This window comes from Atractosteus spatula, chromosome 15, assembly GCF_055471065.1.
Source record: "Atractosteus spatula isolate fAtrSpa1 chromosome 15, fAtrSpa1.hap1, whole genome shotgun sequence".
Classification (NCBI taxonomy): Eukaryota; Metazoa; Chordata; class Actinopteri; order Semionotiformes; family Lepisosteidae; genus Atractosteus; species Atractosteus spatula.
The window spans coordinates 25211327-25227827 of record NC_142720.1 but is presented as its reverse complement, the minus strand read 5'-3'; the positions used below and the strand labels follow the sequence as shown (position 1 = coordinate 25227827).

Here is a 16501-nt window from a genome sequence, read left to right as displayed (position 1 = left end):
CCATTTTTATAAAACATACTGCTCATTTAATATATGAATATCTGACCCATTTATTAAATCTCTTTTCAATCACCCTTGTTTAGCATTTTTTCAAAGCGAATGTTAAGTCAGCATTCCCTTTGCTGTTTTATAGATCTTTTTTCATCTTGCCTTGCTCTTTTAGGAGCATGGACAAACTACTAGCAAGCAGTTAACCTATTTCTTTTGCATCAATTATATTTTATGTTATTTGCCTCAGTCATATGACTCATATACTGTATGGGCCTCAATCTAGGACCCGTTATAGCCGTTTTAGACATTCACAAAAATATCGTAATGATTCTTCACACTGAAATCACATTTATGCAGATATTATGAGAAATTAATGTAAGGCTTTTGATAATGTGGTTTACTCTCCGCACCTGAAAAAGAACTTCCTTGAAAAATTACTTATGAAAATGTACATACAGTAGTGTATATCTGACATATAGTATATATTTCACATTAGTATATACTATATATCTTACAAACAATTCTCAGAACCTCTTGCAGTTACTAAGAGAATTTCCACGTTTGGGACATTTTTCAACATTAAAAAATATCAAATTAAAATTATAAACAGTTCAGATTATAAAAATAATATGAGCTGTTCTCTAAGTAAAGATGGCAAGACGTTTTGTTTAAGAAAGATATAGTTAAAAATAGTTTAAATATCTAGGCATCCAATTAGACAGCTCATTCACTTTGAAAATGTAATATACAAGCAAAAATCAAGTCTGGAATTGGTTTCCATTTTTTGTATCAAATCTTGTTTTACACATTCCTCAAAGAATAAAGTAGTGCAAGTGCATTTACAGAATCAGGGTAAATCAGGGGTGAGCATCGCCAACCCTTTGTACTGCTCTGGTTTCAGGTTTACTTTCCATCACAGACCTTAATCACTTAATTGAGCCAATTTAAAGGCGAGTTCAATTATATGCATTTTCCAGTTCTCAAACCGGTGATACTTAAGTTGTTTCTGAAGCCAGCTGGGACCTGGCATCTGAGGTCCAGGGTTACATTCCTGTCTTATATCAAGGCCAGAATTATCACCAGTGCCCCCATCCCCCTCAATATAGTGATTCCCATGATCAACTGTCCCTCTGCATACAAAACAAATGCTTCACTGGTTCAAGTTAATTTAAAGATCTTAATTGGGAAAACACTTTCCAATCTTCATAATTTATTGTAGTTGTCTTTATAAGTACTTTTATTGAACTGAGCCTCTCAGGAGTACCAAGTGACTTTGCCACACCCTGTTATGTTATTTACATTTAATTGGCTGTTTCATTTCTTTCACTGCTTGCCTTGTTGTGCAATAGTAGTGTGAGTCTCTTGGCTCAATGTTAATGAGAATTCGTTCCCAATGGACCTATCTTGCTGAATACTTATATTTATTTTCTACACTCTCATAGAAAATCCAAAATTACAGCTCCATTGTAAATTTTTCTTAGAATCTTTTGTCATGTAACAAGTGATTTGGAGCAGGTCTAGAACATAAAAAGCAGCCAGCTTTATCCAAATGAAGTACTAATAAAAGCAACTTCCTTCACTTAGTTACAGTGTATACAGTACACAATGATAACATTTTACAAGTTTTACAACTAAGATGAACACTCAAGATTACCTTTCCTTCACAGCTAAAATTGATGCAGAGTAACCAAATTTTGCCAGCTGACTCATTTTAAGCAAACACAAACCTCCCTCTGTTGGAAATACCATTCCACTGCAATTTCTTTCATCTGCCAGATATCATTAAGGTGCATCAGACTAATCCAGCCTTGTCTAAGTTGAGACTTGCTACATAATCTTCTAAAGAAGCTTCTCTTTTGAGATTTTGCTTTAAGCACTTTTGTCACTGGATCTCGAAACTCGGCAACCAAAGATGTAACAGAGCCTTCTTCTGTTGGCTATGCTCAATTAATTTGACATTCGTGTTATCTTCCATCTTTGCATAATACAGACTAAACTGCTGCCTGGGTTTGATGTTCATTGAGGCCTACTCATATAAAAATATAAAATATATATATTTTGAATCTTTTTGTGTAGGTATTTCACAGTGGAATGCATTCATAAAGGTTTTACTTGATTGCCTCTAAAATACAAGCATAAAAAAGCAGCACAAGCCTATGTTTCTCACAACTTTAAACAAAGCTCTCTACATTGGCCGGAGCGGTGGCTCTGTGACTCAGGATCTGCGCCTATGGCTGGAAGGTTGCCGGTTCAAATCCCATGGCCTGCAGAGGAATCCTACTCTGTTGGGCTCCTGAGCAAGGCCCTTACCCCCAGCTGCTCCAGGGGTGCTGTACAATGGCTGACCCTGTGCTCTGACCCCAAGCTTCTCTCCCTGTCTGTGTGTTTGTGTCTCATGGAGAGCAAGCTGGGGTATGAGAAAAAATGAATTCCTAATACAAGAAATTGTATATGGCTAATTAAGTGATCTCATCTTATCTTATTGGTCATTGGCAGATTGGGTAAACCATACATATACTGTACTGTGTATTCCATACAGAATTCTCTTTCCAAGCAATTTGGAAAGACAATAACAACTTGCAAAACAAAAATCACAGATACTTAGTCCCTTAGATCTGTTTGGTAAAACAGGACAAAAACATGGAAACCAACATTCAAAGTGTTTAAAAACTATAGGAAAACCAGCATGAAATAATAAATAGGCAGTTTTTATACCTTTCAATCTGCTTGCCAAATTAGAATAAATTTCACTTTACTAGGGGTAGGATTACTTATTTCCAGTGTTCTTTTTCTTTTCAAACTTCAAAGTAATTTGCAGTTTGCACACCAAACACTGTTAATAACAGCTAAAGCAAATCTTATTTTTCTCTTCTCAAAACACTGCAGTCACTTTGTATAAAGTAATTGAAGTTATGTTTTATTATCTTACTAGCACTAGATCCCAACATTAATCCCAAAATGGACATGACAGAAACTTCAATATTTCAACAGATTCAATCTATTCTTATCTCTTTCAGGTGTTTACATTGGTTGATCCTTGACATCTCTCATCTAACATGTTTATATCCTAAAAAAGACTGGAAGGCTTAGATGAAGTTTAAATATTTTAAAATAAACTATACACAGGACTTAAATTTCTTTACAAATCTCCTGAAATGAAGATTTACATTAAGACATTTATGATAAAAACATTTACAATAAATTAAAGCATTTAAAAACCATAACTCATACCCTTTATGAAGTATATCACTACGTTTTATTGGTAAATACTCAAGTAACTAATGCAGAGTAGCTACAGGATATCTAATCTATCATGAAATACTCCAGAGACTCTTCAATCTTCAGCTTTTGAACAAATCTCTAAGTGTGTGATTCAAATGTAGTAAAACAGGTGAATAGCAAATTCGGTAGATTCTAGGTAACTTTAATTGCATATTTGGTTCCAATTTTGAAATAAAAATGCCTGGTGCCTTTGATGCAAACTTGAAAGTACTGCTCAAGTCAAAGATAAGAGGCCAAGGAACAATACACATGGGAGCACTTGGGAAACAGTCTCAGCTAATTCTAGAATCTTAAAAAGCTCTAAATCCAGCAGCTATTGATTACTCGGCAGGCTGTTGTCATATTGATTAGCTGCTTGCAGGTGTGGTATCCTAGGCTACTTAAGGGTAGAAAGTCTGCAAGGATTTGTGCTGCTAAGTCTGCAGCATATCTCCACGGACAGTGCAGCTCATGTGAGTTTGCCCTAGCTAACACAATTCAGATAAACACAGTTAGTATTGATTGGGAACAGCCTGTCAGCAAATGAACAGAACAAAGTTTGTCTTCATTTGATTGGAATTAGTTTTCTTATACATATGAGCATTGAAAGTCGTAGACATTCCTGGTGTGCAAAATGGTTCTGTAACACTTCATTAGGCACAACAGAGATGTTATCACTTATACTCTAGTAGCCAGTTTTGGTTTTAATAACATAATAATGGCTACAGTACCATCAGAAAGAATTCACACCCTTGGACTTTCACCATTTGTTGCATAAGATACAAACTTAAACCTTATTTGTCACAGATCTGCACAAATTACACTATAATGTCAAAATAGAACAAAGGTTATGAAACATTTTTTACATGTAATTAACAAGAAGATGCTGAAATGTCTTGATTTGATAAGTATTCACCCTTTTTGCTATGACACTCCAAATTGAACCCAGGTTCACCTAATTTCCTTGTGAGATCACAGTAAAACTTGGAAGGAGTCCACCTATCGTCAGAAATACACCTGTCTACATAAGGTCCCTGAGCTGACAGCACATGCCAGAGCAGAAACCCTACCATTAAGACCATGGAGCTGTCTATACAATGCTGTGAAAGAACTGTGAGGAGGCACAGATCTGGGGAGTGGTACACAAATACATATACTGTAGGGTGCTGAAAGGTCCCAGGAGCACAGTCAGGTCCACCATTTCAAATGGAAAGAATACAGAACCACCAAGACTCCCAAACTGATCAATCGGCAATGAAGAACCTTGAACCTCGGAGAAGTGACTGAGAACCTGACGACTACTCCCGACAGAAGAACAGAGTTCTCTGGCTGTGATTGGAGAACTTGGCCAAGCCCACCAATCTCCACAGCACTGCACAGATTTGGTCTCTATGGGAGAGTGGCTAGATGTAAGCTAATAGCTTGCCTGGAGTAAACAAGAAGGCACACGGCAGACCTTGTGACCACACGGCAAAAGATTCTCTGTTCTGAGGAAACAAAAATGTAACCCTTTGGGCTGAATGCAAAGTGGTAATGCCTGGTATGAACTGAACACAGCTGATCACCAGTGTAACACCTGCCTTGAAGCACGACCCAAGACATACAGTCCAAGTGACTCTGAAGTGGCTTCAGAACAAGAAGGTGAATGTCCTTGAGAGGCCCAGCCAAAACCCGTACTTGAATCCCACCAAGGATCTGTGGAAGCCCTGAGGACTGCAGTTCACCGATACCCCCCATCCAACTCAACAGAGCCTGATAAATCTTCAAAGAAGAATGGGCAAAAATCCACAAATCTAAGATGCCCAAAACAGATACAGACATATGCAAGAAAAATCAAAACTTTAAATGCTGCAAAAGATGTTTCTACAAAGTGTTGACAGGGACATGAATACTTCAGTAAACAAGGTTTTTATGTTCTTTATTTTTTATATTTAAGTTGTTGTATATGTTGTGTGAATCAAGGGAAAAAATATTTCCAATTCATTAAAAATTGTGGTCGTGACAATACAATATTTTCAATTGTTAAGGGTGAGTGAATACTCTCTCAAGGCACTTTAGCCTGTTTGCTTGTTAGTAGCCAGTTAATCAGAGGATCTCTTCCAGGATTTCTAGAAAGAAAACAGGATATCAGCTTCGACAGGATGGCTGTGTAGCTTGTTCCAGACTTCCACAACCCTTTGTATAAAGAAGTACCTCCAGTTCTGAGATTTACATGTTCTTCCTCCTTAGTTGCCATTTGTGTCCTCTGGTCTGTGCTTCAACCTTTGATTCTGAAGACATCTATATGGCATCTAAGAAGAAGTGTATTTAAAACTGAGGACAGGAAAACGTTTGTGGGAATCTAGAATAGACAACACACCTATATTGTTGAAGCCAATACCATTGTTCTTCAAGAAATGCCGGGATGAGATCCTCTGATAATTTAGTTACTAAATAAATACCAAACATGCTAGATTGTTCAAAAGGTCTCCTCTCATTTACAAACTTTCTGGTGTTCCATATGACATTAGTTATATCACAGGTACTATAACAATCGCACCAGTCTACATTGATATAACAATCTTCTGGCAAGTGGCCTGACAATTGTTAGTCTTTTTGCACTTTCAGATTTATAAAATGTACATATTGTACAGCAATACAATCAATTACACAGCCATCTCTCTCTGAATCTGCTTTTTTTTTCAAAAGACTGGGTTTTGAACTAGAAAGACGAGTTATATACCTATGCATATTGCAGCATTTCTTTCCTGCCGAGTGGGATGACAACAACAGCATCCACAGAGCATGTGTGGTCACCCAATAGTCTGATGAGCACGACACTGATGTCATCTATATGTCATGGCCTTGACAGTGACCAGATGTGAACCCAATCGAGCATATGAGGATATTCTTGAATGAAACTGAGACAGTTTTACACCTCCACCAACCTGATGTCAGTTGACTGATTTTCTCATGTAAGAACAGAGTCACATCCCTTCTGCAAAATCCCACAAGTAGTGCCCCACTGCACTATTAAGTGAATTTACATTTTTTTTCTATTTTTTGTCTATTGCCTGAAGCATGAGCAGTGGAATCAGCAAACAGAGCTTTACAGTAATCTGATCTGGGTGAAATAATCATTATGAGATTTCTAAGAGGATGTTTAAAGTATATTTTGCCAATATGTGAATGAAAAGTAAGATTATAGCCAAGTACATTATCAAGCTTCTTTTTCATGTTTTTATATTAGATGGCAGGCGATTGAAAATACATTGAAAATAAACATTTTAATGAAATGTTGCTGAACACCACAATTCATATTGGCTAAGCTTGATACTTAGCCAATATGAATTGTGGCTAAGTGCAAAATGTCTATTTAATAGGTATGATATGATTTAAACCACTTCAGTACACTTCCAGGTAGACTGACTGTTTCTAAAACAATGTAATAAAATGTCATGATCCACTAGATCAAAGGCATCTCTGAGGTCCAGCAAAACCAGAGTGGATGTATGTACTGTAGCATTTGAACCTGAAGTTATCAATAAGTGATTACTTTGGTAAAACCTTAACTAGTTCTGTTTAAAAAGAGATTGGAACCACTCCTGTTTTGAGTGCTTTGCAAAAGTATTTATACTCTTTGCATAGTTTCCAGCAGGGACTGGGAAGCTTGTCAAGACTGATGGGAACACAGATGGAGGGAAGACTGGCAAACATTAGAGAGAAACCTGTTCCTGATGTAAATTTGGGACAAAAATTCACCTTTCAGCAGTGAATGATCCAAAACACAAGCACAGAGCTCCATTGGATTTAAGCTATTGTGTGAAAAAATCAAATTAAATTCAATGCAAAGAATCTGTAAAAATTTTACTAAAAAAATGAAAAACAATTGTCAGCATTTATATAAAGTACATTAAATGATAAAAATAAACATCTACAATTATTAATCAGCTAAATCCCTAAAAAAAGAAAAAAAATGTAATATCCATGGTTTGCCGGGATAGGATCCAGATTTCCCATGACCCTGTATTGGATAAAGCCGTTAGAAAATGGATGTAATTTACAAGACTTTAAAAGAAGTGGCATTTAAAATGTTCACCGAGAGAAAAAGTACTGAATATAGGTTGCCTGTCCAGATACACCTATGTGTATGAGACATGCATTTTTTACATCGTTCATCCACTAGTAACAACAGTCTTCCCTTCATATTTTAAGCATTAATGATAATTTAGTTTAAAAATAGTCCCTCTATTCATATGCATTCCTATGGGGAATTAAATTTAATTTACATGTTTTGAATTCTACAGCATTTTTCAGGAATGCATCCCCTGTGTAATGTGAGAACTACCTCTATTTGTATAATTAATAATTAATAATAATTGCTTATACTTATATAGCGCTTTTCTGGACATTCAAAGCGTTTTACAGGTAATGGGGACTCCCCTCCACCATCATAGTGCCATAGTGCGCCAGAACACTGACCACACATCAGCTATCAGTGGGGAGGAGCGAGCAGAGTAATGAAGCCAATTCACAGATGGGGATTATTAGGAGGCCATGATTGGTAAGGGCCAATGGGAATTTGGCCAGGACGCCGGGGTTACACCCCTACTCTTTTCGAGAAACGCCCTGGGATTTTTAATGACCACAGTCAGGACCTTGGTTTTACGTCTCATCCGAAGGATTGCACCTGTTTACAGTATAGTGTCCCCGTCGCTATACTGGGGCATTAGGACCCACGTAGACCGCAGAGTGAGCGCCCCCTTCTGGCCCCACTAACACCTCTTCCAGCAGCAACCTTAGGTTTTCCCAGGAGGTCTCCCATCCAGGTACTAACCAGGCTCACACCTGCTTAGTTTCAGTGGGTTGCCAGTTGTGAGCTGCAGAGTGATATGGCTGCTGGCTATTTCATTTCATTTGCATTATGATCATATTTAACTCCTGAAGAGCAATTAGTAAAGAAGCATGATACAGCAGAACCACAGACAGAATTTGTGCCCTAATGGCATGATATGCATTTTAGTCTGAAAGTAACTGAGAAATTCCTCAATTACTTCTGACAATTTTCAGGCATCAGTTCCACATATTTATTAGGTAAAAAAAAGAAGAATTTATCATATGATATATCATTGAAAAAATGATTCTGGAATTAGTTATTATTCTCTGTGAGAATGAAGAAGAAACCTGTTTCACTGTTTAATAGCTTTATTGTATCTCTGTACTAATTCATAATATTATTAAGAATGTGAAATCTCGTAGTTTTCCATTTATGTTTATTTTAATTATTAAATTGTGTCACTAACCCAAGAGCTCTACAATTATTTAAAACAACCCTAGACTTGAGTGTGGGTAAAAACACCATAGGTACTATTACAGAAGAGATAAAATATGTTAAGTAACTCATCCACATTGAGAGGGTTTTCAAAATTCAGAATTTATAAGTTCTGAAAACATTTTGTTGCTGAAGAATTAATTGCACGGCTTGACACTGAAACGCATTGGGTACTGGAAGAAAAACAACTAAAGCCATAGTATAAAATAAACAAGTCAGACAGATTAAGATCTACTATAAAGAAAATATGAAGATCTAAACTTCTAGAAATAACAAGATCTAAAAGTGTACACATGATGATGAGTGGACCCTCAAAACTTAAATGTAGAAGATCCAAAAGCTTTAGAAACTCAACAGATCCAGAAATCAGTTGTAGTATCTATACGTGAACTAAAATATCTTCATAGAAGAATTCTGCCAAAGTAGAAAAAAACAAAATTGGACTACAAATTCTGATAGAAAAAATACAGGGATTTTTTAGCAGTTACAGTATATTCAAAAAGACGTGTCTTCTAGATAAAAGTATAATCAGAGGCAGGAGATAAAATGAAAAATGCATTATCAAAGCCAAAAAAGTTATAATTATAAAACATAATTTATCATAAAGCAACTTTATGAATTGTACAGATGCACAAAGCACTATTAAAGTCAATCAAGTGAACACTAAGTGCTATTCCAGTGCTAACCTCAGCATGGACAGCAGCTCTTAACAGCAGTCTAACACCACTGTTTCTTTTAGCCTTAAACCTTATACAGTACCTCAGGTTTGTGAGCTTTAAGAGAAAGCATCTTGCTCATTTCTCAGACAAGGCACTGTCTGAAGTTCTAAATTATCTTGACAGACACAACACCCTTATGTACAGAATGGCAGACATGGTTTCAGTCAGAGGACTCTTAACAACCACTGCCTAACTTCTGAGAAAAAAAATGACCAGCAACAATGAACCTTATCATTCTTTTCAACGCATGAGCACCCCTGTGAATACACCATTATCAAGACCACACAGCCCATCTAAGTAAACTGAAACTTCTCATATTTCAAGGGAACTGCTTAGTTTTGACCCATTATCTACATATAACTTCATTCTACATATAATAGAATATTATAGTAATTATGTAGCCCCATCACAGCCAAAGTGTCAAATGCAAAACAGCTGACTTTTTCAACACTAATGAAGGTAATAACATGATGGAACTATGTGCGGGTCACATTAGTAAAGATGATGTAATAAGCCACATGCTTCATTGGCAATGGGCCTCTAATCATTTGTCGTGGATAAAGAAATCAACAGAGAATACACATGTACAAAATGCAGTTACTACCACACAAGAGTTCTAAAGAAAGAGTTGCTGAATTACTCTTATTGACAACTGAGGTTTTAGGTGAACAGGAACCTTAAATCATTATCTTTCCTCTTCTGAAATACGTACATTTGAATACGTACAATTGCTGCAGACAAATGTGATAATTATGTATAACTTGATTAACACATTTATTGCACCCAAGTGATTGGCCAGGAACACAACTGAGACTTAATAGCTGCACGAAATGGGCTCATTTTTTGCATTACTTTATTCTCAGGACAAGCGTGCTCTACTTAGGAACCTGTTTATAATGTGTTTGATTGAAAACAGGTCAGTTAGAAATAATCATGAGACATGCTCTGATGAGATGATCACTCTTCATTAGGCTCTCTTCTCACAGCACCTGCAATTTGATTTAAACCTATTAGGTACACATTTCTTGGTTTTTACCAACCTCAATTTCAATATGAAATCCAGGAAGTTTTCTCACACAACACCAATTTCTCACAGTACACCTGACTCAAAGAATTTTAAAACTAAAGATCTATCTGGGAAAAAAAGATGCTGCTTGTGTTAAGTGATTTATCCACCTCAAGGGATATAATCAAGGGCTTCATCTGGAATACTGCTTTACTGTTCCCACAAATCTTAATAAATCCTGTTTGTGCAATTAAAGAACGGTATTCCGTCAAACTGATGCACTTGTATTTGATATTATTAAATAAGATCTCAATCTTTTGCTTTTGACACCAAGCAGTTTCTTATCCATAGGGCCAGGCAAAATTTCTCATGATAACAAACTGAGCCACCTTCTAACTTAAAGAATCAATAATGAAATTTCTGGAAATATTCCTGCTATTAGGGGCACATGAGGTGGCAGCCACACCCTTCCTTCCTTTTTGTAGCAATTTCAGTCCTGTCTCGTGATATGAAATTATCTGGGCTATGGAACTAGTCAGGAGTGGTACAGTTCTCGCTGATAACACTAGTGATCAATACAATGTCAGTAATTTATGTATGGTTTTATGGCTGTAGTTTTTAGAAAATCCTAATAAAAGCCATTTTTAAGCAATTAAAGGGTTGCTACTACACTTCAAGCCAAGTGAGTCCCCAAGAACCAACCAGCCCCAGCAGTGCTTTGTTAATTCTGTCATGTTCTTTGGCAGACATTTTCTCACTTTAATAGCTAAATGATAACATATAATGTGCACTTTAACTTTACTAATAACAAAATGTACATGCAGTGTTCTGATGGATTTCAGTGCTACAGTTCTGGAAAAAGAGCTTCAACAAAACAAAAGTGCCACATGATCTTATGAAGCATTAATTCAAATTACAGACAGTCTTTCTCACTGTATCCATCTGGATGTTACTGACAAAATGTAATCTAACAATTTGTGAAGCCATTTTGTTACTGTTTATGCATGGAGAGACTTATCTGAGAAAGACGGTACTTGTTAATGTATTGATAAAGAATTTTAGCTTTATTCAGCAGAGGGGATAAAGAATGGCTTGTTCAAATAATAGCATAAATTCCATTTAAACCAATCCAAAAAGAAAAAAAAAATGCAAATGGAAAAATTCAATGATCCGTGCCTGACATTTGTTACTGATTTGGCCCAAGTCTTAAATATCTCATAAGCATTAATTATGCATTACTCCTTGGAGAGGTTTCAAAGAGAAAATATCACCTGCCAGTATTATCCATATATTATCACAAGAGAAAAACTAAAGCTGAAAAAGCACACTCCACATAATATAGCTGAATGCAAAGGGCAATACAAAAGTCATATTTTACACTCTGCCTGAAGAATGTTCTTATATATTTACTCAGAATGGAGTATGACTGAAAGAATATCTTGTCTGTCATACAGATGCAATTGGTCTAGCACATTCAATAAAGAAGGATCTCATCAGTCTGCTTCAAATCAAAGTATTGCAGGTGGAGAAGGGGTTTCTTGGGACTGTTGGTGGGGAGCTGCATCATATTATTCATCCCGATCCAGGACCTCAACAGCTTAATTAAGAATGAACATTTCTAGAAGCAGGCTTAATGCCTTTGTGGCTGTAAAAATATCTGTAATGTGCTGATGTAATAACAGATTGTGCAGTGGTATTTGAAACACATTAAAGGAAAAGAGCAAACAGTAACTGTCAATTATAATCTTCAAGGAAACTCAAAGACACATTATATTACATGTGGTAGGAGTATTGTAGAATATTCATGTCAGTCTCAGTATTTATTCACCCTTCAGTAATCCTGTTTTTAAACAACTTAGAATTTCTGCCTGGAAGAATGGTCAAAATCTATCATCAGGCATGCTAGAACATCATAGAAAATATGGCCCTTTTGTTTTTAAATTATTCTTTTAAGGCTTTGTGTTTAAATTACAACAAATATGATCTTCCTCTCTGCAATGCTATTAGAAATACATTTTTTTACTTTTTTAAACAAGAGCAATCAACCAATCTGTAAATTGGAACAGTTGTGAACAGGCTGGGAGTGCACTGTATATTCAAACCTCCTACACAAAGCAGTCACTTGTATTTAGATACAACAAACTGACATTCTGATCCTACAGGATCCAAACAAACCCCATTATAATGACAATGCTACCAAAAGAAAAGTATAAAGAGAATAGGAGACTGTAAACTGAAACTCTTAGAGAGTTATGTAGCTTATACCAGAGCAAAAGCAGGCTAATTTTTAAGAGTACAGGATACAAAAGCTTGTGGAAGCCTGCAGGGAGAGAATGACTCATCAAATTACTGTTTTCCAATTATTTGAAAGTGTTAATCAGATACAGAATTATCACAGAAATCAACACCAACTTTGCAGGTAATTGACTCCGTGACACTGCATATAAGACATTACAATGTGAAACATTGTGATAGAAAAAGTGATAGATCTGAGACATTAATTTAGTATAACTTGCAACAACAGATCAAAGGGAGAAAGAATTTTACATTATACAAAAAAATCTACTCTTTGTTACTTGGAGGACAAGTACAAAAATCTACTTTAATAATTTCAACAGAAATACTGTTCCTTGCAAAACTATGCAGACTCTTGCACAGTTTTCACTTTTTGTTGCCATCAAGCTTGCACTTTGAAGTGCCAGTTAATATTTGATTTATAACAAAATGTTCCACTCATATAAAGCAAAAAGAAAAACAAAAAGAAATAAGTAAATAGATAATTAATATGGAAGAAAAATGGAAATGTCATGACTGCATACATTTTCATAAACCTTGCTTCAGCAAGCCTAAATTTATTTTGTTGCACAAAATTTACCTTAACAAGCCACACAATAAGTTGTGTGGCCTCTGTTTGTGTGCAACAATTACATGATTTCAGAATATACTTGATTCTATAAGGTCTTTCAGTCAGTGTATTTCAAAGATTCAATCATAAAGACTAAGTTAGTGGACACTTATCCAAAAGGACTTGCTGCAAAAGGTGCTTCTACCAAGAGTTCACAGGCCATTAATCATATACAGTACAATCAATATTTTTCAGTTTCTCTTTAGAATTTGCCGAAGTTTACACTTAACTTATTTTACCCATAATAGTCTTTAGTTTGAACAGTCAGATTTTGAATAAAACATTAAGTTTAACAAAATGTGTATGTATTATTTTGTAAATTTACAAAATGGGACAACATAACAGGGCTCTGATTACTTTTTTGTCACTGATTACTTTTTTGTCACATTTAAGCAGAATAATCATGAAAATCTTATTTTTCCTTTTCTGGATAAGCATAAGGACTTTTAAAATTGCATCTTCATCTGGGTCAGAGAGTTAGAAAGACAATGAAAACACCTCACTGAGGTTGTGAAGGTACACAGGTTAGGTGACACAATTCTCACTGCTTTAAATACACTGGGCTGCCACGTATCCTCTACCATGTATTTTGTCATGGATGCTTACTTTCAAAATTCTCTGATCAGAGAGGATACCCTAGATGTTAGAGTAGATGTTGTAAGTAGTTCCTAAAGCAACCTGCCTTTAAATATGTTTCATTTAAATCATTTACAGCACATGAAACATTTTGATAGGCTTTCCAATACATACAGGAATGCCTATATACTGTATGTACTGTACATACAAAGCTCAGTTCCTGATTAAGTTGACCTTAAGCAAAAAAATAAAAAAAACTATATTTCCTACCCACTCATAGAAATTATGTTTCATATTAAAAACACATCAAAATATTTTAAAAGCAAAATATGAAGGGAAAAAACATTGACGGCCATAGAGTATTTTTTTTTTCATAATGCGTCAAGCAAAGCATCATACTGTCAGCTTCACTAGCCTCAATCCTGGCCATCAAAACATGCACAGAAGTAGAGGCCACCCTCTTTATCACTGAAAAATGCAGGCAATAGAAATAATGTAAAACAATTTAATCGTAAAACATTTGTGTTGCTTTTATTTTTATATCAATTCAAATAGTGGGTTTCAATAGTGAAAGATAAAAAAGTGAGAAAAACACTAAAATAAAAAGTGCATTTTTCCTGCTGTCGACCTGAACTCTGTGAAAACTGTTCACAGAGTTTTTCTGTAATCTTTAGTGTGGAAATTTACAGCTACTAGACTGTAACAATATGCGGATTTCATCAGCATAGCTCAGTCTTGGCAGGTAGTCTCATGTCCAGGAATGTGTTGGAAGACAGCTGAAACCAGGCAAACCCTGTTCTGACACAGGTGAGGGCTTTCACACATGCAGTAACACCAAAGTCACCACTACCTAGGGTTGCATTGGGACTGAATTACTGATCAACTGAATTGATTTAAGAAAGATAGCAAAACAAAGGATTTGGACTATCTTCCTAATTCAGTTGCTTATTGCATGTTATTCCGATCTCATTCAGACATTTGAAAGACCGCACAAAATCCTTTTACAACTATATGAATAGGTGGATTGTACCAGTCACCTACGACTATTTATCTGAAGAAAAGACAATGATTTCAGTCCCACAAACCCTTGTAACTTCCACTTGCATTTTTAAATTCTTACTTCAATGTAGTACTGAGATAATCTTAGCAATATCTTGATTGTCTTAATTTAGTAATAACCATAGGACTATTTCAAAACCAACACAGAAAAAATTAAGAATAAGCAGATTCCTCGCATCCTTCCAGATATAATTTATACATGTCAGAGTGCTCTCTCAAGAAATAGGCTTTTAGCTGTATTAAAGGTAGAAATGACAAAATGCCTACAGAAGTAAAAGTTATTCAGCTGCTGTTATCAGGGCAATCATAGCTGCATTTAATCTGCTTCACTGGAATGGCATACAAATAATCACCACTTCACAAGGCAAACAGCTCCCATACAAACTGCAGGCATAAAAAAACAGTCCAATTTTCAGTTTTGGTATATCTACCCCAACTGCTCACAAAACCTAAGGGAAAGTAGCATCTCACCTGAATACCTGTTTCATAGCCAGGACACCTGGTCGTCCTCCTGTACTAGCTAGGAAAAAGGAAACACCCTTTCACATGAGATACTCTTTTGGAGGAGCAGTGACAACACGAGCCAGGTAAACATCTGCTGCAATCATATCGCAGACACCTAGCCACAATGGAGAAAAAAAAAGGAATGTGCAAAAACATGTGGAAACCCAAGATTATGGTGATATTTCTTGATTAAGTCTCTTCATGAGGCATCTCTTCTGAGACTGTATATCAATAATGCGAAATATAATGACTGAATAATTGAAAACATGAGGAAACAGCTGTTAACTTTGCAGCGATTTAATAACAGTGTGAACTTATTATCATAGACACTGCAAAGTGAAAGGCCTAGCACTAACGATTATGGGCAGCTTATCTGGGAAAGCTGAAACAAACATAAACAGTATCATGGATGCACAAACATACTTCTTGCGCCATAATTGAGAAATCAACAGAAGCAATCTGTGTCTGAGCTGGGGAAAACATCTTGAAAATGTTACATCTTGAAATTGCCACTTATGAAAGAGACTAAGGTTGTCACAGCCTTTAAATCTTCCAGAAAATATTGCTGCTCCAGCGTTAGTGAAGGGAAAAGCAATCTGATGCATTTCCATGATTAATGGAATGTCCTACACTGACTAACAGAGCTGACTCTTCATAGTCAAAATTCACAAAGGCCTTGACAAAGGCCTTCAGAATGACCTCTGAAACATGAGCAAGAAGGCACAAGTCAAAAATATAGAGACATGCATTTTAAACAGGCTAGAATGAGAACAAGAGGCGCTCCTTTTCACAAAGTGTTGTGGGGGTGTAGACCAAGCTGTCCACCCATGTCCCCATGTTTCAGGAAACAGCTGGATGGGTTCCTTAGATCAATTCACTGCTAATTACCCAATGGGCTAGAAGGGAGAAACTTTAGTTTGTACACTGCTGTTCATAACCATTGTTTTGTCATAAAGTTCTAAGATGTGAAGGCACAGAAAATACTTGGCATCCTTAACTATATGGCATGAAATCAACTGGCACATTCGTTATAAAACCTTCTGAAAATAAAATGAATCATATTAATCCCTGTACAACTTGTTTTTGTGGGTGCTGCCACGTGCTCTGACCAGATTAATATCACACCTGGGAAAAAAGAAGAAATAAATCCTGAAGATAACCCCTGAATA

General features: G+C 36.0%; 1 protein-coding gene across 8 annotated transcripts in view; it reads right to left on the bottom strand.

The window, feature by feature from the left end:
* smap1 (small ArfGAP 1) overlaps positions 1–16501 on the bottom strand; it is a 104583-nt gene that overhangs the window by 32737 nt on the left and 55345 nt on the right. The gene's annotated exons all lie outside the window — the stretch shown is intronic.